Source organism: Phyllostomus hastatus, unplaced genomic scaffold (genome assembly GCF_019186645.2).
Source record: "Phyllostomus hastatus isolate PE091 unplaced genomic scaffold, TTU_PhHast_1.1 phas_contig_348, whole genome shotgun sequence".
Classification (NCBI taxonomy): domain Eukaryota; kingdom Metazoa; phylum Chordata; class Mammalia; order Chiroptera; family Phyllostomidae; genus Phyllostomus; species Phyllostomus hastatus.
The window spans coordinates 8760246-8781718 of record NW_025333860.1 but is presented as its reverse complement, the minus strand read 5'-3'; the positions used below and the strand labels follow the sequence as shown (position 1 = coordinate 8781718).

The following is a 21473-nucleotide window of genomic DNA, read 5'->3' as shown; positions in this document are numbered from 1 at the left end:
GGGGCAAACTCAAAGGGCACCAGAGCCCCATTGAACTAACTTGTGTTCCATGGATGGGACCCTGCACAGCTGATTCTTCACAGTGGTCACAGCCAGTCCTGTGGCTGATTGGTCTGGGATTAAATCCCACCCATTGACATGCCAACAGCAATCAAGGCTCAACTACAAAAGAAGGGTGTACATAGCCCTCACAGGGCATGCACCTGGACTGCCTAGCTCTAGAGGGTCAGTGGAAAGGCTATACCACTGGATCCTACAGGACACCTACTACATAAGGCCACACTACCAAGCCTGGGAGACATACCAGTTCTACCTAATACATAGAAACAAATTCAGGGAGGCTGCCTAGATGAGGAGGCAAAGAAACATGTACCAAATGAAAGAACAGAACAAAACTCCAGAAAAAGAACTAAACAAAATGAAGACAAGCAATCTACTAGATGCAGAGTTCAAAACACTGGTTATAGGATGCTCAAGGAACTTGAGGGAAGAGTAGATGAACTTAGAGAGAATTTCAACAATATAAAACAAGACATGGAAACCATAAAAAAGAACAAGTCAGAAATGAAGGATACATTAACTGAAATGAAGAATTTACAGGGAATCAACAGTAGAGCACATGAAGCTGAGAATCAAAACAGTGGTTTGGGATATAAGAAAGAAGAAAAGCAAAAAGAATCTGAAAATAGAGGATAGTGTAAAGACCCTCCAGGACAACTTCAAGTGTACAAAATTTACATCATGGGGGTGCCAAAGGAAAAGAGAGAGAGTAAGAAATTGAAAACCTATTTGAAAAAATAACAGAAAACTTCCATAACCTGGTGAAGGAAATAGACACACGAGTCTAGGAAGGGCAGAGAATCCCAAACAAGATGAACCTAAAGAGGCCTACACTAAGATACGTCATGATTACAGTGAAAAAGTTTAAAGACAAAGAGAGAATCTTAGAAGTAGAAAGACAAAGCAGTTAGTCACCTACAAGGGAGCTCTCAGAAAACTGTGAGCTGATTTTTCAACAGAAATTTTGTAGGCTAGAAGGGATTGGCATGAAATATTCAAAGTGATGAAAAGCAAGGATCTATAACCAGGATTACACCCCCCAGCAAAGCTGTCATTTAGGCTTAAGAAACATATAAAGAGCTTCCCAGAAAAGAAAAAGTTAAAGGTTTATACTACCAAACCAGGAGTACATGAAATGTTGAAGGGCCTTCTTTAAGAAGAAGAAGAAGAAAATTAAAAACATGAACAATAAAATAGCATATCTATACTAATTTATCTATGATAAATAACATCTATACTATCTATAATAAAATACGTATCTATGAAAAATTGATCCTAAAAACAAAATAAAGGAACAAGCAGAACAGAAACAGACTTACAGAGAACATTCTGATGGTTGCCAGATGTCAGGGGTTGGGGGGAATGGGTGGAAAAGGTGAAGGAATTAAGAAGTACAAATTGGTAGTTACTGAATGGTTGTGCGGATGTAAAATACGGCATAGGGGATATAGTCAATAATATTCTAGTAACTATGTATGGTATCAGATGTGTATAAGATTTATTGGGATTATCACTTAGTAAGTTATATAATGTCTAATTACTGGGGTATACACCTGAAACTAATATAATATTGTAGGTCAACTGTGATTTAAAAATAAAAAATAATAGTAAAACGCCAGGACCATCTCCATATCAAATGATTAGATTTGCATCAACCTCACCAATGTCCCAATAACACATTCAATGATAATCCTATAAATTTTCAATATGACTTCAACAATAAAAAAGTACCATACATTTTTCAGTTGACTAGGAAAGGATGTTCATTCTCACCCCATAGAAACACACGACCAGAGGCCATACTCCACTCTACCCTGTGGCTCCAGTTTGGGACCTTTCTCTCTCTCATGTTATAACACATACTTACCAGACTCTTTTGGAATCCTAAATCTGTGGACCATGATCTTTCTAAAGCAGTATTTTTCTAAAGCAGGGTTTGGTGAACTCTGGTACTATTAGGGAACTTCTGAACTGGGCAAGAGGGTGAGGCCAATGTGATACCCAAAACTGGTCAGGTGATGGCAGCAGCACCCTTTGCTGGCCCACTCTCCTTAGTTCAGCTGCCACCACCTCTCCTGTCCCAGGCAGCCAATCCAAGTGACTGCATCATTCCCTGTTGACACAGCTTCCCTTCCACACAAAATAGACTTGGTGCGCACTTCCACACTCCCCTTCCACCACAGGCAATGGACCCAGCGAGTACCTATCAAGGGCCTTCCCTGGACACACCACTGTAACTGGCACTTGAAACCTGAAAGTTTGCTTCTAAGAGAAGATGATGAAGCTGGGACACTCAGGACATAGTTCCATTCGTCATAAGACACTCAGCAAATTTTCTAAGTTGAGGTACCTATAACATTTATTGAGCACTTACAATGTGCTAAGCATTGCACTTATACTTTTCATTAAGTAGCTCATTCAATCCTTACTATAGAGATAAATATTACCCCCAAATTACAGATGAGGAAACTAGGCCAATAACAGAGTATGGAACCTTCTCCAAGCTCCCACAGCAATTATATGGTGGGAACGGGACCTGAACTTGTGATTCTGACTCTGAAGCTGGTCCAAAGGTGTCCTCACTTCATAACCTCCCTCTGAGACCTTACTCTCAGACACAGGGGTAAACTCCAGACAGAATTCCAGAGGCAAATTTCCAGCTGATGACTTAGTTGTTGAGAGAATTGGAGAACACTGGTATCAGTTGAGCAAAAATGAGGCAATGGGAACAACAGCAAGCAGCAAAGGAGGGAGGAATGTTTGTTGAGGAACTGCTGGGTGACTCACAATCTTGTGAGGTATGTATTACTAATCCTCTTTTCACAAATAATACACCAAAGGAAACTCCACTGAACTGGAGATGAACAGGCAGAAATTGCATTCATCTAGGGAAAGAAAGAGTATGAGATTCACAGCAAATGGGACCCTGTGCAAGTGAGGGTCCAGGGACACCATCAGAAACTGAGGGAAGAACCTGAAGCATCTAGGGTAGACATGCCATTGCAGCATGGTTTGGGCCAGACGAGGTAAGTCAAAGGAGGGCGGGACAATGAAGCACAAAGCTCAAAGAAAATGTTATGGAGGATCTGAGGAGCTATGGGAACAACCTCTTCTCTCAGGCTTGCTCTCCCCTCCCAGCCTTTCTTCCAACACAAGCTGTGCTCTGCCTCCTACTTCTCCCACTGCTCTGCCTCCAGATCTGTCTTGGATTTTTTTTTTCTCTATTTTAATTTTCCAAATAATGGAGCTAAAGCATCTTTTATATATTTATTGAATAAAGTGAGATGTTATCACTCAATTTTTAAATTATCTAAACAGTTCATTTTCTCATTTCCATTGCCTAGAAACATCACTGAAATTAAAACCAAATTTTTCTTCATAGGTAAGAGGACCTTATTGATACTTTCTATGTTTTCTTTAAAAGGTTTGCATTCTTACCACAGATTGGTACTTTGGCTCTCTGATTGGTATGTCTCTCTAATTGTATAAAGATTATCATTAAAAATCAGACTTTGGGGATTTAGATGTTTGATATACAGACCCTGGTGAAAACACTAAGGAAAAAACTTTGTAAGAGGTTCTTAGCTGAAATCCTCTCAGGAATCTTGAGAAGTAGAAGCTCTGAAGCAGATGACTGGTTTCATGACAGGGGTTACTTTTCTCACTTGAGAAGGAGGCTAACAGCAGATGATTCCGAAGGTGGTGCAAGGGTTTGTGACATCCCAAGGACCAAAACTTTCTGGCCTTCGGCTGCATAAGCCCCAGTGCACAGGCATTGTTTCCATTTAAAACAGATATAATTTTTATATCTTTTCTAACTATATGCTGCTTAAAGGGAAAATCTATTAAAATGTTTTAGTATTTTAATGTCTGAGCCAGCATCTTTAATAACATAAAATACAACTTCAAGCCCAAATATAAGTGAAAAATACCTCTCAAAATCATCATTAATTAGTTTATCAAACATTTATTGATTTATAGCAGATATAAAGTGGGTACTGGGGTGAGGATTAAGAGAAAAATAAACAAAAAAAATGCATTTTCCAGAAGATACACAATAACAGATCATCACAGATCACCTCACCAAGTACTACACGTGAGGACAGAACAGAGGGTGGGAGCCCAGAGAGGAAGAAGGCGGCTGCCTAGAAACACTGGGGAAGGTTTCAAGGAAAAGACACTCCACCTAGTCTTGAAAGGTACACTGACATTTGCCAAGTATTTTAAGCAATATTTTTAATAGTAGGAGCAATGGACTTATGGCATAGAAAAAATGCTAGCAAGTCAGGTCAGATTATAAAATGCTTTAGAGGATCAATTGAGACAAACCGGGGGTTCTTAAGTCTGAGACTGACATGACATATCTTCATTTTCAATATCTATGAGTGGCATCAAATTTTAGGAAGAAAACTTGCAATAGTGTGAAGACAAGTTTGTGCAAGAGAGTGACCAGAGAGGAGGTAGTTGTGGTCATCAGCAAGATTTGATGAGGGACTAGACCAGGGCAGGGAGGGGTAAAGACATGGCAGATTATGGATGTCTGAGGTGGACGTGACAGGGCTGAAATGATTAGAAATGGAATGATAGGGAGGAAGTGCTGTCAAGGGCAATTCACAGATTTTCAGGCGAGATAGAAAATGATGCCACTCATAGATACTGAAAATGAAGATATTGACAGGAGCTGCTGAGTTCAGCGTTGAAGCATTAAGTTTGAGACCCTGAGAAGCACCTGAGTCAAGATCCAATCAGAGATGCAGAGCTCACACCTGCGACCAAACCCCAAGAGCCAGACATCAATGGAGGCCCCTCTGCTCATAGGAGGGGCTGACATCGTGGCAGTGAACAAGGAAAAGGAAAAGAAACAGGTCATCAAGGAGAGAAGGGACAGGAAATGAGGAACAGGACAACATGAGAAGAGAGAAAAAGAAAGAGAGAAGGGCAGTCTTTGTACCCTACCCTGCAGGAAAGGAATAAAGCTACGTCAGGCCTCCCCGCTCTCCCTCAGGAAACTATGTGAGGTAAGAGAGCCCGACAGAAACAGAGACACGTGACCTGTCACAGAGGACAATTGTCAGCAGGCAAGGAAGAGGCAGTAAGAATGAGAAATCATTTACTTGCTATTTTTCACCAATGAATTTAATGAAAATTTTTTTATGAAGCTAATCAGTTTGAAGTATTTTATATTGGAGAAAATAATCCTAAACTCTTCAATTATCCTGGAGGAAATTACTTCATTAGATAATTAGTCGTTTCAATTATCTGGAAAAATCACTTAGGTGAAACAGCATTTATGAGAACTGGAGTCAAGATAAAAGAATTATTTCCACTTATAAATATTCATTTTGTCCAATCATTTGAAATGAAAACACTCTCCTAAAAAGAAGTAACCAGCTTGGGTCATCCTAACAGCTTTATAATACTAGGAAATGAATGAGACTAATTTGAAAGTCACTTTGATGTGGAGTCTAATAGACCATGCACATGAGGACAATCAATAAATATTATTTTCTGGTGATGATTAGGCTGGTCCTTCTTCCCTAGCAGGCACCCAATCTTCAGCCACTTTTCTCTCTTCCAGGCATGAGCTCCCACTGACTTCAAAGGAAGCTTTAAAAATGGATTAAAGCAAAGACCGTATATTGACTTCAAAGGGAATACTGAAAACACAGAAGATATTTCATAGGGGAGGGGATGGAGATGGAAATTTTGTTCCCCTTATTATTTCATGCTTAATGAATACCATCAGCATTCCCTGCTCATTCAGCCAAAAGTGTGTTTTCTTCCCTTTGCAGCACTTTCCATTTTGATGACATCATAATAGTTGTTCACCCTTAAAAAAGTAGCCTAATGCTTGGAGCTTAGGAGAGAGAAAGGCAAAGATAATGCACCTGAGGGAAGAAGAGGTGGATGGAAAAGGCTCCTGAGAGGGAGAATGCACCAAGAATTATTCTTGATAGTGTAATGTTCTTTTATTGTACACAGTCAGATCTGATTCTCAGGACTTTCTTCCTCTCCCAAACTGCAAATCGTTTAAACTGATAAGAACAGATACTACACTTGATCTTTGCCAAAAGGCCAAGAAACAACTGCAAATCATTTAATATAAGAAATCTACCCTGGCTGGTGTGGCTCAGTGGTTGAGTGCCAGCCTGTAAATCAAAAGGTCGCCAGTTTAATTCCCAGTCTAGGGCACATGCCTGGCCTGTAGACCAGGTCCCCAATAGGGGGCACATGAGAGGCAACCACACATTGATGTTTCCCTCTCTTTCTCCCTCCCTTCCCCTCTGTCTAAAAATAAAGAAATATAATCTTAAAAAGAAAAAAGAAATCTAGAGCTCTCAGTATAAGTGGCCACCATGCTTATTGCCTCTCTGAACAATAATTTTCAGTGTACTATTACTGTATAACATATGCAAATTCAAAGAACTCACTCTTCATGGCATTTAAGAAACTCTGAAAATGAAAAATATATATACTCAAGTAGGATTTGCCTTTTCCATAAAAAATTCTTATTCATTCTAAAAATAATTATGACTAAAAAGTATTGTGAGCTAATGAAACTCCTACAGAGCTCTCCAGACTTACAAGGATTCTGGTGTTCTGCTCCAAAGGTAGGACATCAGCTAACAAATAAACAAACAAAAGTGAATTGCAGGTGGGGTTGATGTATAGGAGGAAAGCAGCCCTTTTTCCCAAATGCTCAGGCCTTTCCTGGGGATCTCCATGCTCCTGTTGGAGCTCATGACTGACCTGACTCACACTGGCTTATACACACACTCCTTCTCTCTCTCTCTCTCTCTCTCTCTCTCATGTATGTGCGCGCGTATGCGCGCGTGCGCATGCGTGTGCGCACACACACACACACACACACACACACACACACACTTCTATATTACTTATCCATATGTGGGAGTTAGAAGCCACATGAAGAAAAGAATGTGGGAGGGAGCCACAGAAATCTGTCCTCTATCCCTGGGAGAAAACAGAGGGTGGCATAGCTGAAATGTGTTATACAATTTAAAGGAGAGAAAGATCAGAAAGAATATTACATTTAATTAAATTCTATATAAAGACTCACAAGTGAAATAACAAAGCCAGTGGGGCTACTGACAATAGTTAGTCAGAATGAGCAAGAGAAATTATTGCATCAAACCAGTAAGAAACATTCAAAGGGTATAGGCATGCACTAATTTATTTAAAAAAAAATCTAAGTCTGACTTTAAATTACAAGAAAAAAACAGATACTACTTGAGAAAAGTGATGTTTCTAAGACTTCATGTATATCCCATGTGCATTTGGAACAGAAATTACCAAAACGTTAATTACCTTCCTCAGTTTACTCTTCAAATGAACCCAAAGCAAACAGTTCAATGCAAAAAACAACAACAAAAAAAACTGAAAACATATATTTTCCTTATTCTCAAATAAAAGCCAGGTTGTGTCTAAATTTGCATTCATGTTTTGAACTAGATAAGTCCTTTTAATAGAGAACATTTATTTGAAAAAAAATACTAATTTCCTCTGTGTTTTGTACATTTTATTTAGGCACAAGTAGACTGTGAAGAAAAATGAGTATGTATATGAGAGACACTGCACTAGGTCTATGTAAGACACCAAAATAAAACAAGCATGGACTCCATTCTCCTGGGCACAGTCGAGCTACAGGGCACAGATAATAATATCACAGGGAAGAGTGTGTTCTGTGGCCATCAAAAATGAGAGTCACATAAAGCTATGTTTGTCTCACTTAAAACCACCTGAGGGAGAAGTCAAGTCACATTTCACTTACAATGTTTCAGAACCCTAGTTCTGAAGGAAGTTTATAGATTTTCTATGAGGAAAAGAGGGGTGCATCATAAGGTCAAATTAGTTCAAACAAGTTTAGTAAACACTTGGTAGACAAAGTGAGAGAATAGATTCTTTACTGCAGGACTTTCCAATAACTTCAGTGGGCTTGCAAATTTAATCACAAATTTCCAGGAAGAATAGAGTGGGCAGTATTTCTCAAACTTACTTGACCACAGCACACTTTCTTTCACAAAGCACTTCATGTAACTAGCGATCCACGAAACACTCTGGAAGCTCTAGTAGAGTTTGAGCTTGTATAAAAAACTTGAAGCACTTCAAATTGACCAGTATCAAGTAATTAGAAGACAAAGCTGAAAAGGGAGGTTAGGGTCAAATTATGGAGGAGGAACTGTAACCTGTTGACTACTCTCCCCTGGAAATTCTGTCTTTCCTTGACTATCATGACAATGTAAGTCTAAATAACTTCAATCTAATAAGACTTGTTCTGCCACTGACTAACTGCAAGACCTTCAGCAAATACATGACTTTTCTGTCCCCGAGTTTCCTTATTTCCTTATCTAAAAAAGAGTTGTTATGCGAACTCAATGAGTCCATGAATATAAACCACTTTTGATACCTGGAACATACAAATAAATAATAAACCTCTTTCTATCACTTGATTTCCTTTCTAGCCTTCTGACTATTCCCCTCTATCTCTCTTACTATCTCAGCATTTTCTTCTTCTTACTTAAATACTGGCATTCCCCAGAGTTATCCTCTTTGCCCCCTGTTTTCTAAGTGTTCTCCCTGAGAGATGGCATCAGCTTACTTGGCCTGATGCCTCCCATATCTACAGTCAGAGTTCTGATATTTCTCTAGAACTACTGAGAACATCTCTAAGCACTACCTGAACATGCCCATCTGAAACTTCCTACAGGCACCTTGAGATGAACATGTTCAAAACTCTATTTATGGAATCTTTCATTCAACTTCCAAACCTCTTTCTCCCTGAATTACATATCTCATCATCAAACACCCAGTTGTCCAGGCTAGGAAATCTTGAGTCCATTTTTCACTATTCATACTTCCTTAATTTTGACTGTACCCTCCACTACTTCCCCCTCACTACAGTCAGTTGGTCAACTGATTCATTGACTCCACTTCTGGATTATCTCTTGGATTAACTGGAACTCCTCCATTCCTACTGTAAGTTCTCATCCCAGTCTTACTATCTCTCACTTAGGTTTTTATAGCAGTTTTCTCATTTGTTTTCCTCTCCCAAATGATCCTCCACACCATGATATTTCATAAATATGAAATCAAATATTTTATTCTCATACTTTAAAACCTATAAAGATTATAATTTTGTATTAAATACCTTAAACAGTGAACTCTAATTAATGATATTCATGCTGAAGTATTTTGAGAGAAAGGTACTAAAATCTGTCATTTGTTTTGAAATACATAAAAAATAGATTGATAGACTAAAGCCATTAATAAATGGATAGGCAGGGTATTAAACAAGTACAGTACCACATTAGTAGTACAATCTGGATGGTAGCCACACAAATTGTAGAATCTTTCAACTTTGCTATATGTTTGAAAACTGTTCGTAATAAAATAGTGGTGGGGGGAGGACTGTGAATGCTACCCCGTAATCTAGAGAATAGCATCCAAACATCTTAGATGAGCCTTTCACAGTTTGACTCCAATCTACTACTCCAGGCTCCCATTCTCCCCCCTAATTTGCACCCTATGTTCTAACCAAATGGAATGAGTCAACATCCTCTAATGATGACTTAGATGCCATACTCTTCTGTTACCAAGGCTTTTCTCTTAGCCAAGAAGACCCATGCATTATTTCCCTGTCTGGAAAATATCTATTTGTTCTTAATAGCAGCATCTCCTCTGAGATGACTTCCCGGACAACATTAACTGATTGATATATGTTATTGTTAACCTACAGTTGGTGCTTATGTATGTGTTTTTCCCAAGTTCAGTAGGATACCCTCAATGGACTACATCTCTTAATCTTTGCACACAAAATATCTAGCATAGTCCCAACACATTCTAGGCCCCAAAAACATGTCTGTGAATTAAACTGAACACCAGGCCAAGTGTGCTATTTCTTGTCCAAAGTAGCACGTTGCTGTCCCTGGACCTTTTACTTCACTTGGTAGCAATCTGTCTGTCCTCTGCTCCACACGATGAGTTTTTCCCATTACCCCTCATCTTTAACCAGAGACAACTGTGACATCAGGATGTACAGCTGTTGTGTTTTAATCCAAATGGATTGCACACATTTCAAATCTGTTTTCTATAATCATAAAATAAGTAGTTTTTTCCTGTAAAGACTTTTACATCAACATGTAAAAGAGGAGAAGCTCACTTAAGATTAGGTGATGCTCGATCTATTTCTAGAAGTGCTAAAAATGACCTTATACAAAAACAACCCATAAGTTTTAAAATGAAATTTTATATTATAAGTAACTAAAACCATTACATTCTGAAACATTGAAATGTCCTTCAGAATTTTTATCAAAGTTGGCATCTAACCTTCCCATCTTTCCAAAACTTAATAGGTAACAATTAGCAGTAACACTTCACCCTCTCACCGTACTTCTTTCTAATCATTCTGCATTCTCATGAGAATGAGTTTTGGAGAAACACCCTCCAAAACTACCCAAAATCTTGCTTTGGGAGTTCTTAATCCCTCCTTATACCATGTTCAGAAAAATTCTTGTCAATTTATCAGTCAATGCTTGATTCTAAAAATCTGAGTCTTGTCATTCCCTCTGCTTTGTATCTAGTGTCCAAAAATCAAAAATGTGATTTTTAACAACTGCATTTATTATAAAAGTATTACTCTGGTAAAAAAAATAATGTGACTGTTTCTGGGTTCACTGTGACAGCATTTGACTTAGATGTCTAGTACTTCTTATTTAACTACAAATACTGTATCTAGTCCACTAAATTTGAATTGGTCCAAGGTTCACTCAACACAAACATTCCCTCCTCTGCCTGCCAATGGTATATTTCTTTACAAAAAGCTTCAATAGTGATTCAGAACTCCTCTACAACATGGCAATCCACAAAGGACCCATCAAAAGTAAAAGAACAATGTTAACTTAATAAATAGCATTTACAAAGTAGTTATCATTCTGATTCGCATAACAAGCCTTCCCTGACCCCCAGCCTGTTGGCCATTCCCTCAGCATGCTAGCCTCCTAAGAAGTACGTGTGTCCTCTGCAGAGCCATTTTTTTTGTAATCTCCTCTATGGGGGGGTGGGGGCAATCTATATTCACAGGACATAGTGCAGTAGCAGCAGTAAAGTAGGTACGCAGTGAGCATGTGTTGGGAAGAAGGAAGGAAGGGTGGTAGGTAGGTAGAAGAAAAGAAAGCAGAGATGGGGTTATGGTTCATATGTCTTGATTATGACATCTTTTAGGTCAGAGAAAACAAGATCAGTGTTTATTTTTAATACTTAGTTAATTTTCATGTTGCTGGAGTTCTCTTTCTGTAGTTTGATATATTCAGTATAATCTATTTCTCAATACTACTGCCTAAATTATCAAATATCTTCCCCTCAATATAAGGTGATTTGTTGACTCAGTTTTGCACCTTCAGGAACAAATGAAACTAAAACCAGGAGTCATCATGAGTCACTTCTCTTCCTCTTACACAAGGAAAGAGGGTGTAATTATAGACAGAATACACAAAGAATGAAGCAGGTCCCTCCAGTACTAAAACCTGCCCAAGTATTTGCATACCGGTAAACCTAGAAAATACAAACCCCACACAGATCCTTAACAACTTACTCATTTGTTTACATTTTGAGAGCTTTTATAAGAGTAATATATTTTAGCTTTAAAGGACTATCCTCCCTTCCTCCATCCCCCATCATTTAACAATGAAGTAAAATGCCCTGGCTAGTGTGACTCAGTGGACAGAGCACCTGCCTTCGAACCAAAGGGTCGCTGGTTTGGTTCTAGTCAGGGCATGTGCCTGGGTTTCAGGCCAGGTCCCCAGTTGGGGGTATGCAAGAGGTAACCAATCGATGTTTCTCTCCCTCTCTCTCTCCCTCCTTCCCCCTCTCTCTGAAGATAAATAAATAAAATCTTTAAAAAAATAAGTGAAGTAAATGATTTATTTTATGCAAGTTACTCAGTCCTTCCATTTCACCAGCACTGATGGAGCCACTGGTTTCCTCCTTAATCAATAAATAAATTATTTATGGCTAAACCTCAGGACTGTGCAATTAGAAACATGGCAGTTCTCTGCAAATGTTCGTGCATTGGGAACAACAGTGCTAGTCTGTAGGGAATCGAATTCAGTCATTACTTGAGTCATTACTTGAGTCATTGCTGGTAATTAAACATTTAAATAATGTTATATATATAGTATATTCAGCACCACCAGATTAATAGTATCATCTTGATAAGATGCAAAATTTTGGAGCCCTAGCTGGGTAGTTCAGTGGGTTAGAGCATTGTCCCAATATGCCAAAATGATAGTGGCCAGAAACCAAGAAGTTCTCTCCTTTCTGTGTGAAGGTGTTTCTTCTCCCTTAGAGGCTGGCACCAAGTTGCTTTTCCAACTGTAGTTTCTGGTTTGTGCTGATTTGTCCATAGTGTTTTCAGTCTTTTACTAGATCTGCTTTTGACAGATGGCAGATATTTCAGAACCTTTGACCCCATGAAAATGCCATGCATCATACGCTCTGTGGCCACAGTGGAACACAACATACTGGCTTAGAAATAATGGGCACTTATTGGCCCAATGTTAAGCTCCTCTAGGGGATTATGATTTAAAGAGAATTTAACACATTTAAATAAAAAGAAATAAAGCACTGAGAACAATGAGATTTATTGTTTACATTTTTGAAGAAGGTCAACCACTAAAGGGATAAACTCAAGGCTTAAAATGGATAGTTCTTTCCCTCACCTGTTGAGAAAGACTCTTTAATTCAACTTAATAAACGTAGTGTTCATGTGAACACACAGTTATTTTTATGTGTCAACTTGACTGGCCTCAGAATGCGCAGGTAGCTGATGAAGCATTGTTTCTCAGTGTGTCTGTAATGGTGTCTCTGGAAGATATTATCATTTAAATCAGTAGACAGAGGAAAGAAGATCACCCTCACCAATGTGAGCAGGCATAATCCAATTCACTGAGGGCCTGAATCGGAAAAAAAGGCGGAGAAAGGGAAAATTCATTCTCTCTACTTGAGCTGGAACATTCATCTCCTGCAAACAGACATTAGTGCTCCTGGTGTGAGGACGTTTGGACTCAGACTGGCACTTCCACCATCGGCTCCCCAGTTCCAGGCCTTTAGACTTGGACTGAATTACACCACCAGCTTTCCAACAACAGACTGTGGGACTTTTTGGCTTCCATAACTGCATGAACCAATTCCTATAATAAATCTCCTCATATATACAGTTGATACTTGAACAAAATGGGTTTGAACTGCACAGGCCCACTTACATGCATGTTTTTCTCCAATAAATATGTAGTCAGCCCTCTATATCGCTGGATTTTGCATCTTCAAATTCAGCCAACTGCTGATCAAAAAGTATTTTCAACCTGTGCCTGGGAACCCATGAAAGGCCAACTGTGTGCATTGTTCCGCACAATTTTATATAAGGGACTTGAGCATCCATGAATCTTGGTATTCACAGGAGGTCCTGGAACCAGTCCCCCCACATGGATACCAAAGGACAACTGAAGGTTTGGGGGAGTCAAAAGTCATTGTCCTTAACCCTCGTGTTATTCAATGGTCAAAGATATATACACACACATGCACACATATATATGCACATGCACACCATATGTATATATATATATATATATATATCCTATTGGCTCTGTTTCCCTGGAGAGCCCTGACTAATAAGGGCACTGACCGTAAGCCAACACTTGAAAGGAGTAACATTAGCAGGATCAATATCTGAATAAGTCCTGTCAGGGTAACCTCCCCCTACTTCTTTGCTTTTAAACAGATTTATGGGACAAGCAGTCAAGAAAAATGTAATAGATGTGTGTACCTATCTAGATTTCAGTAAAATTTTTAGCTAAGTTGATCATGATGTAGGTAACATAGGACAACAGGAAATAAGTAACAGCTAATGGCCTGGCCTAACTGTTACTGATTTCTGGGTCCCTATCAGTCTGAAAGAAGGTTTTTAGTGCCATGTCGAATTCACTGTCCCAACAGGTCTGTCCCTCTGAGTGCTGCTCAGACCCAGCCATTTCCTTCCCCTGACCTGCACATCTCGGCGCTGGTCCTGGCTGTCTTTCCCCTTGGCTTCTGCAATGGCCAATCTCTGCCTCCAGTCTTGCTTCCCTTCAGTCTTTTTTCCACGGTTTGAAAGGGTGCCCATCTTTACTGGTTCACTTAGCTTATGCCTATTGTGCCAGGATAATAATTATTACTAATAATAATTAGTAGTAGTAGCAATTTTTATTAATAATTACTTTCATTCTCAAAAGTGGCCCCCAGTGGGTGAAATTATATGCCTAACTTTAAACAGTGAGATTCTAACCACTTCACTCTCCCACTAAACCTTTTAGTGGCTTTCCCTGCCCTGAGGGTAAAGCCCAAACTTCTTCCGTGAAGCTTTTTAACATCTTTTTTTTTTTTAAGATTTTATTTACTTATTTTAGAGGGAGGGGAAGGGAGGGAGAAAGAATGGGAGGGAAACATCAATGTATGGTTGCCTCTCATGCACCCCCTACTTGGGTCTTGGCCTGCAATCCAGGCATGTGCCCTGACTGGAAATATAACCCACGACCCCTTGGTTCACAGGCCATCACTCAATCCACTCAGCCACACCACCCACGGCTTAATGTCTTAATATCCACTAAACTTTAATTACCATGAGGGCAGAATGCTTTTTGGGGGTGTTTGTTTGTTTGTTTGTTTGTTTTGGTCTGTTTTTTCAGCTGCCATAACCCCAGAGCCCAGAATAGCACCTGGCACATAGTAGGTGCTCAAAAATGTTTTGAATGATGAGCTTTTAAGGGGCCCACAGTTTGGCACTACCAATATCTCCTACTTCATGTCCGCCTTCTCTTCTTCACAGTCTAATCCTGTTAGATTGCACTGTGTTCGGCTCCTTGCTCTCCTCAAGGTCTTTGCATATGTTCTTCCTTCTGTCTGATACATTCTCCTCCTTCCCGCACCTCTGCCTCTCATTTCCCTACTCTCTTGCCTAATTCCTTTAGGGAACAGCTTTAAAGTCACTACCTCTGGGAGGCCTTCCCCAACCCTCTAGCTAGGAAATGCCCTCCCACTATTTATTTATTTATGCCCACACCACTGTGCTTCTCCTAGGCTAATACTCATCATAGTTTCCAGTTAACTGTATGCATCCTCTCCCTCTCCACTTCCCTCTCCTGGTCTGCTTGTTCTCTGATAGCACCTCCACTCCCAGCATCCAGTCCCCTACTACAACGTTCACCATCTAACAGGCAATTGATAAATTACTGTTGAATTAATGCAAATAAGCTGATGTGATCTTAAAGGTACAGTATAAAGATGAAACAGGATCACAGTCTGCCTTACTCTGGAATGGATTGTGTTAATCCAGAGTACCACATGTTAATATAGCCCCTGCCTGCCCAGAGAAAAACAATCAGGAGGGTTAACAGACTGCAAAACAGAAACTGAAGTAGTATCGCTTAGTGCCTTTAAATTCCTATAAGATTAAACATGTTTCATATGGCTTTGGTGGGATCAATGGAAGGAAACTGGGGCCAACAGGTTTGGGTTTTTCAGCAGTCAAAGCTGCCTAAAAATAAATGTGTCGTCTACAAAGCACTGAGTTTCCCGTCTCCAGAGGCACTCATGGTACGGCAAATTGTGACTGAGTGGCAATGTGAGGTTGGACTAGATTATTGTCAGTAATAAGTAACGAAGAACAAAAGTAATAGAGGTTGAAGTAGGTAAGCAGCTTGGTCAGATTAGAAAGGAAGTACAGAAACTGCACCTATGTGTACCTCACTGACCTGGCTGGGAACCCACCCCTATCCCTACTTCACATGCCTGTGAGAAAATTAGTCTAGGTCCAGTAGGACAGAACAAGCCTTAATGAGGAGGACCCTAAAGGAGATACAGTCACTGAGGAGAAAAATTAAAATCATAAAACTGTGGTTGATAATGAGCCATTCCTGTTTAAAATTACAATAAAAATAAACAAATCCAGTAGTTAACTTTTAATAAAAAGAAAATTTTAAAAATCTGTTCACTCTAATTCAAGATGATGAAATAGATCTGATTTTTTTTCATAATAAATAATATCTAATAAAACTTATGTTCATAATCTTAGCTCCTGAGCAATTAATCATCTAAAAAACAAACAAGCAGGGAGATGGAGTTCCCAGCCACTTAATTCAAAGAGCTTGAACACTTCTGACAACTTCATATTCTTAACTCAAGCTTCTAGTCACTGGTGTAGAAGTGCATGTCTCATTGTGCCCTGAGATGAGACTGCAAGTGACAAACTGATGACACTGATTTATGTTTTGAAGGCCTATTGTTTTGTGGACTTTGTAGGGCAGGAGAGAAATTCCCACCTACAAGTCTGAGCAAGCAGTTGGGCCTCTCTCATTCAAAAAAGCCTATCTTAGGGGAGCAGGACTGCTGTTTCTAGGAGAGCTTTCAAAAGATCTTCTGGATAGTTCATGGCTTGAGTTGAGGCAACCCACTGCAGGGAATTTTATAATGCCTTCATGTTTGGCTTTGATGCAGGCCCCTTTCAAGAACCTATTCTGGAGTTTCATGAAGAGGAAGATCAGGATGCTCTGTAAAGCACCCTGGGGTGTGCCTTGGAACTTCTTTCCCCCTGCCACCTCGTAGTTGCACTATGAACTTGCACAAGCTTTCCTTTCTCCTAGAAGAGAAATTTGATATTTGAACACCTCAATTTTCATAACATTTTGACTAAACAAACTAAACATAAATGGAAATGCTTGCATTTTGATGACCAACCCCACTTTCCACTTCTACCCCCCAACACATACACACACACCCCCTGCAGCATTTCCAGTACAAATTAAAGAGAGAAAGATTTCACAGTCTACTTAGAAAAGAAACACAGCAAGAGATAAAATATGCAATGCCAGTTAAAGTCAACATTCTAAAAATTAGAGGGCTTGGTTCCCAGGGCAGATTGTTGTGCTGTCCCAATAGATTTCTAAAGACCTTGGACAGAAGTCAGAGAGTATCTATCTGCCAGGGGTTTCAGTCATCCTCTCCTCCCACCCGAAATCACTATTGGCCATGGGGTGGTGCAGGAGACAGGCTTTCAGCTCAGTTTGACAGCCCTTCCAAAGGGGACTTGACCCCAGAGAGACTGCCCCACGAAGAATTAATACCTGGGGACCCCAGAATCAGGTGTGACTCAAGTCTCAAGTTCTAAGTGAAGGAGAACTCGTACCAAGTAAAATACTGTAGCCTGGTGATTAGGCATCAGGCCACCACAAATGGATGGGGAGCGAGGGCATGAGGCCTGAGCAGAGGTGGCTCTTCAAGGAGGGGGACAAACAAGGAAGTGTGGAATGGGGAGAGATGGACCAATGGATTGTTGTCTGATGTGTGTAGGTTTATTTACATGTTTGGTTATTTTAATGGGAGAGATTTTGAGGGTATTTATATTATAAGGGGAAGGGTCAATGAAGACAAAGAGGTTTAAAGACACAGCAGTTAGAGAGGAGCCAACCAGTGGGCCACAGTGGGCAACAGCCCCAGGAAGGTGGAGATGGGTGGGCTAACTGCAGACAGGGCTAAGACACCTCTCCCCTGAGGAAGGAGGAAATGGTGAGTGAAAATGGCATGGCAATCAGCATACCTGAGCCACAGAAGCCAAGGAGTTCTCACCATATGTTAACAGTTCTGGAAGTCATGGGCATGGTCTTTGCCCAAGTGGAGGAGGTGAGGTAGCAGGGAGAGTTTTGAGGGAAAAGTTTAGACTGGTTGCTGAGAGGACAGAGGAAAGGCTGTCCAGAAGGAGTGCCTGATGGCCCAGAGGCCCTGCAGTCAACCTGGGTATAGGTACCCCAGCAATAGCACCCATGGGAGATTACAGGTGAGAGCAGAATCCGTAAAGACCAAAGCAGCTAGAGGAAGCTATTCAGGTGGGAAAGGGGTGAAATCAGTAGTCTAGAGGGTTAACTGACAATGCAAGGCACACATTATAAGGTGAATTCCAATAGAAGGCTCAACAGGTCCTGTGATTGTCAGTAAGGCAATCAGACACCCTTGATGGCAGGCGTCCCTGTGAGTGCTCCACAGAAGGGAGAGGCCTGGGCCCAGCCTGGGGAAGCAGTGTGGAAATGCCTACTGGGCTGTAGAAAAGCCTGCCTAGAGAGATCTCTCTCTCCTGTCCCATGACTTAATCATTAGAAACTTTATCATTCTGAGATGACTCACTCAACACAAATACTGCCACCCTGTAGCTTATGCGATCAGAGGAGAGATAAGAGCAGCCCAGAAGCAATTTGGGAATGCGGAGCTGTATCCTGTCATCTGCAGCAGAGCTGCCTGCCAGGAAGTCAGGGAGTTGGGCCTGGAACTCTGGCCTAATTTGGTTTCCTCTGCTAACCTGGGTGCGTGGCTTAGATTCTTAGTGGTAGCTTCCTTATCTGTAAAGTATGGACTTTGCCCTAGAATGTAGGTGATTTCTGAGCTGTTCCCTGATTCTATTTTTCTTTATAATTTTATTATCAATCATATTTGTAAATTAAAGGCCTGATTCCAAAGTCCAAGCATGTCTGGCAACTTAAGTCTACCACTCAGCAGCAGACAAAATGGAACATTCTGACTGGGACCCCAACGTGATTGCCATGATTTGCTATTTGTGTTGTCAATGATCATCCAGAAAAGTATCTTTCCCAACTGGAAATATAAATAGTGGGAAATGATTCAAAAAACCCTGTCTTCACTTTTTCTTGGGGTGAAAATCTTAACTCCTTTCCCTTGACATTTCAACACTTCATTGGGGAGTGGGGTGAGACAGGAAATGGGTAGAATTGGAATACAGGGGCACATGGTTAGAATGAATGAAAGACTGGAAAATACACCCAGAGTGAAAGATCAAAAGAAATTATGTCTATTTACCTTAGCCAAGGGGATAAGTAGTTTCTTAGATATTCACTTAAATGATCCCACTCCCTCCCGTCCCCCACCCGCACCCTCCCACAGATGGGATGGGGAGTCGTGAAGGGGCATTTACGTCACAGCTGAAAAACTACAGTGGGATAAACTTTTCCATACTGCCCACCAGGCAGCATCCACAACTTATGATCCAGTCAGATTCTCTGAGGGCCCTGGTTGTGGTAAAATGTAAGGGGGCTTACCACGAAAGACTCTGCAGAGTACTGAACTAAACTGGTCCAAATCTACTTCATTTCTCTGCATCCATGTCTTTCTCTAAAACCCTGCCACATTCTTTCTCACACCTTCCTGTTCCTGCTCAGCTTTTACAAAGAACAATCCTGATTCATTGTCTCTACAGCTTCCCACTACCACTGTTCCTGCTTCTGCTGTCCTCTCTCCTCCCGTGCAAACTGGAGATATAATGCTGAGCAAGAGAGACACAGCTCCTACCCTCACCCTGCTTACAATCTGACGGGGAAGTCAGTCCTTTCCTTTGCAATCCATCTTCTCGTTATTTTTTTACCTACTACATGTTACTCCCTCACCATGGACTTAGCTACTGCCCTCTTATCTCACTAGCAACCACCTATTCATCTTTTCCATAGAAGCTCCTCCTCTGTGAAACCTTTTTCTTTACTCCCTTCAGTAGACCTAAGTGCTTATTTTCCAGCATTCCCACAGCACTTAGCACATAATCAACCTGTTTATTGGTAGGGGTTTGGTTGGTTGGTTGGTTGGTTTTGCACTTCTGTCTATTCACTAGGATGGTTAATTCTTTGACAGAGGGGACTATGAGTCTCTCTGTAGTTCCAGTGCCCAGAAGATCATGCACCTAGCATTAAACTAACAAAAATACGTTATCTAATCCATCTGTCAGATAATAATACTCTATCCATTCAGCCTTTCACACTACAAACCTCATGGCCAACTTTGGGTCAGTCTTTTCCCTTTCCCTATTCCATCAAGGTCCTGATATAGACCTCTGAAATACTCACTCTCTTTTCTACTGTCCCACCCCACAGTCCCAGCCTCGCACCAGCCTCTGTCTTTGCTCACCTGGCCTATGACAATAACCTGCTCACCGCTTTCAGCCCTCCCACCTCTTACTGATCTTTCACGTTATTGCGAAAGTGATTTTCTAAAACACAGGTCTAATGGTGCAATTTTTCTATTCACTAGGTAAAGTCTTAGCTCTTTAGCATCATGCTAAAGAGCTATCACCTCTCTAGTCCCATATTCTATCTCTCCTCTGTGACTTACCTGCCCCAACCAGCCATCTACTCAGCTTACACTCAAGTTACATTAAACTAGCACATTCCATGTTTGTTCCTGCTTCCAGGACTTTGCATATGCTATTCACCCTACCTGAGTCACCACCACCAGCCCGTCTCTTTCTCTCTCACACACATACACACATACACACAAACACTCTTCCTGGAAAAGCCCTATTTGGGAAAGATGTCCATCTCAAATGCCCAACTCTAGCAGAACTCAATCATTTCTCTCACACTTCACCCACATTCTTTTGTTCATGACCCTAATATAGTACTTAACAAACTGAATTTTAATTCTATCTATATAGCTGTGTCTCCTACAATATTATAAACTTAAATATCTTTGTAATGCACACAAGCCATATAGTACCAACATGTAGGTGGTTCTCAGTAAGTGTTTTCACCACTACTGAAGGTGACTATAGAGTGCACGTGAAGAGAAAATACAAAACATTTAACCTAGTGCCTGGGGCAGTCACTCATCCACAGGCTGACAGAAAGACCAGATAATCCCTCACAGAGACTTTCAGTTCTAATCTGATTCGCATACTTACTGAGTGCCTATGACAGGACAGGCACCGTGCTCGGTGATTTTTTAAAATCATTCTTGCCCTGAGAGTTGGTTGGAGCATCATCCAGAACAGCAAAATGTGGGTTTGATCCCTGGTGAGGGCACATAGCACAAACAAGAGGGAACCAATAAATGTTTCTCTCTCACATTGATGTTCTCTCTCTCTCTCTTCTCTCTCTATCTCCCTCCCCACCTTCCTCTCTCTAAAATCAATAAATATATCCTCAGATGGCCCTGACTGTGTGACTTGGTTGGACTTTGTCCCACAAAGTGAAAGGTGGCCAGTTTGGTTCCTGGTCAGGGTATATGCCTGGGTTGCAAGAACCTGATCAGGGGCATTCTACAGGCCACCAATCGATGTTTCTCACATTGATGTTTCTCTCCCTCTCTCCCTCCCTTCCTTCCCCTCTCTCTACAAATAAAATCCTTTACATATATATATAATCTTATCAGGTCAGGATTTAAAAAAAATAAAAATAAAAATCAATCATCTTATTCATTTCTCACAGCACACCTATGAGGTAGTCAAATTATTTCCTTTTCAGTGCTGAAGAAAGAGAAGCTCAGAAGGAAGAAAAGTCTTGCCCAAGTTCCTGCAGCCAGCTCACAGCAGAGCCCCC

The 21473-nt window shown here is 40.6% G+C and overlaps 1 protein-coding gene and 1 pseudogene across 2 annotated transcripts in view; both read right to left on the bottom strand.

Annotated features, from left to right (window-relative positions):
* AKAP6 (A-kinase anchoring protein 6) overlaps window positions 1-21473 on the bottom strand; it is a 480213-nt gene that overhangs the window by 431675 nt on the left and 27065 nt on the right. Inside the window, exon 1 of one of the 2 annotated variants that reach the window (XM_045841112.1) lies at window positions 14117-14201. The exons of the other annotated variant lie outside the window; for it this stretch is intronic. The gene's annotated coding sequence lies outside the window, so the exon portion shown is untranslated. Of the gene's footprint in view, window positions 1-14116; window positions 14202-21473 lie in introns of those variants that run through there. 2 annotated transcript variants of the gene reach the window in all.
* Window positions 6014-6147, bottom strand: LOC123820535 (annotated as a pseudogene).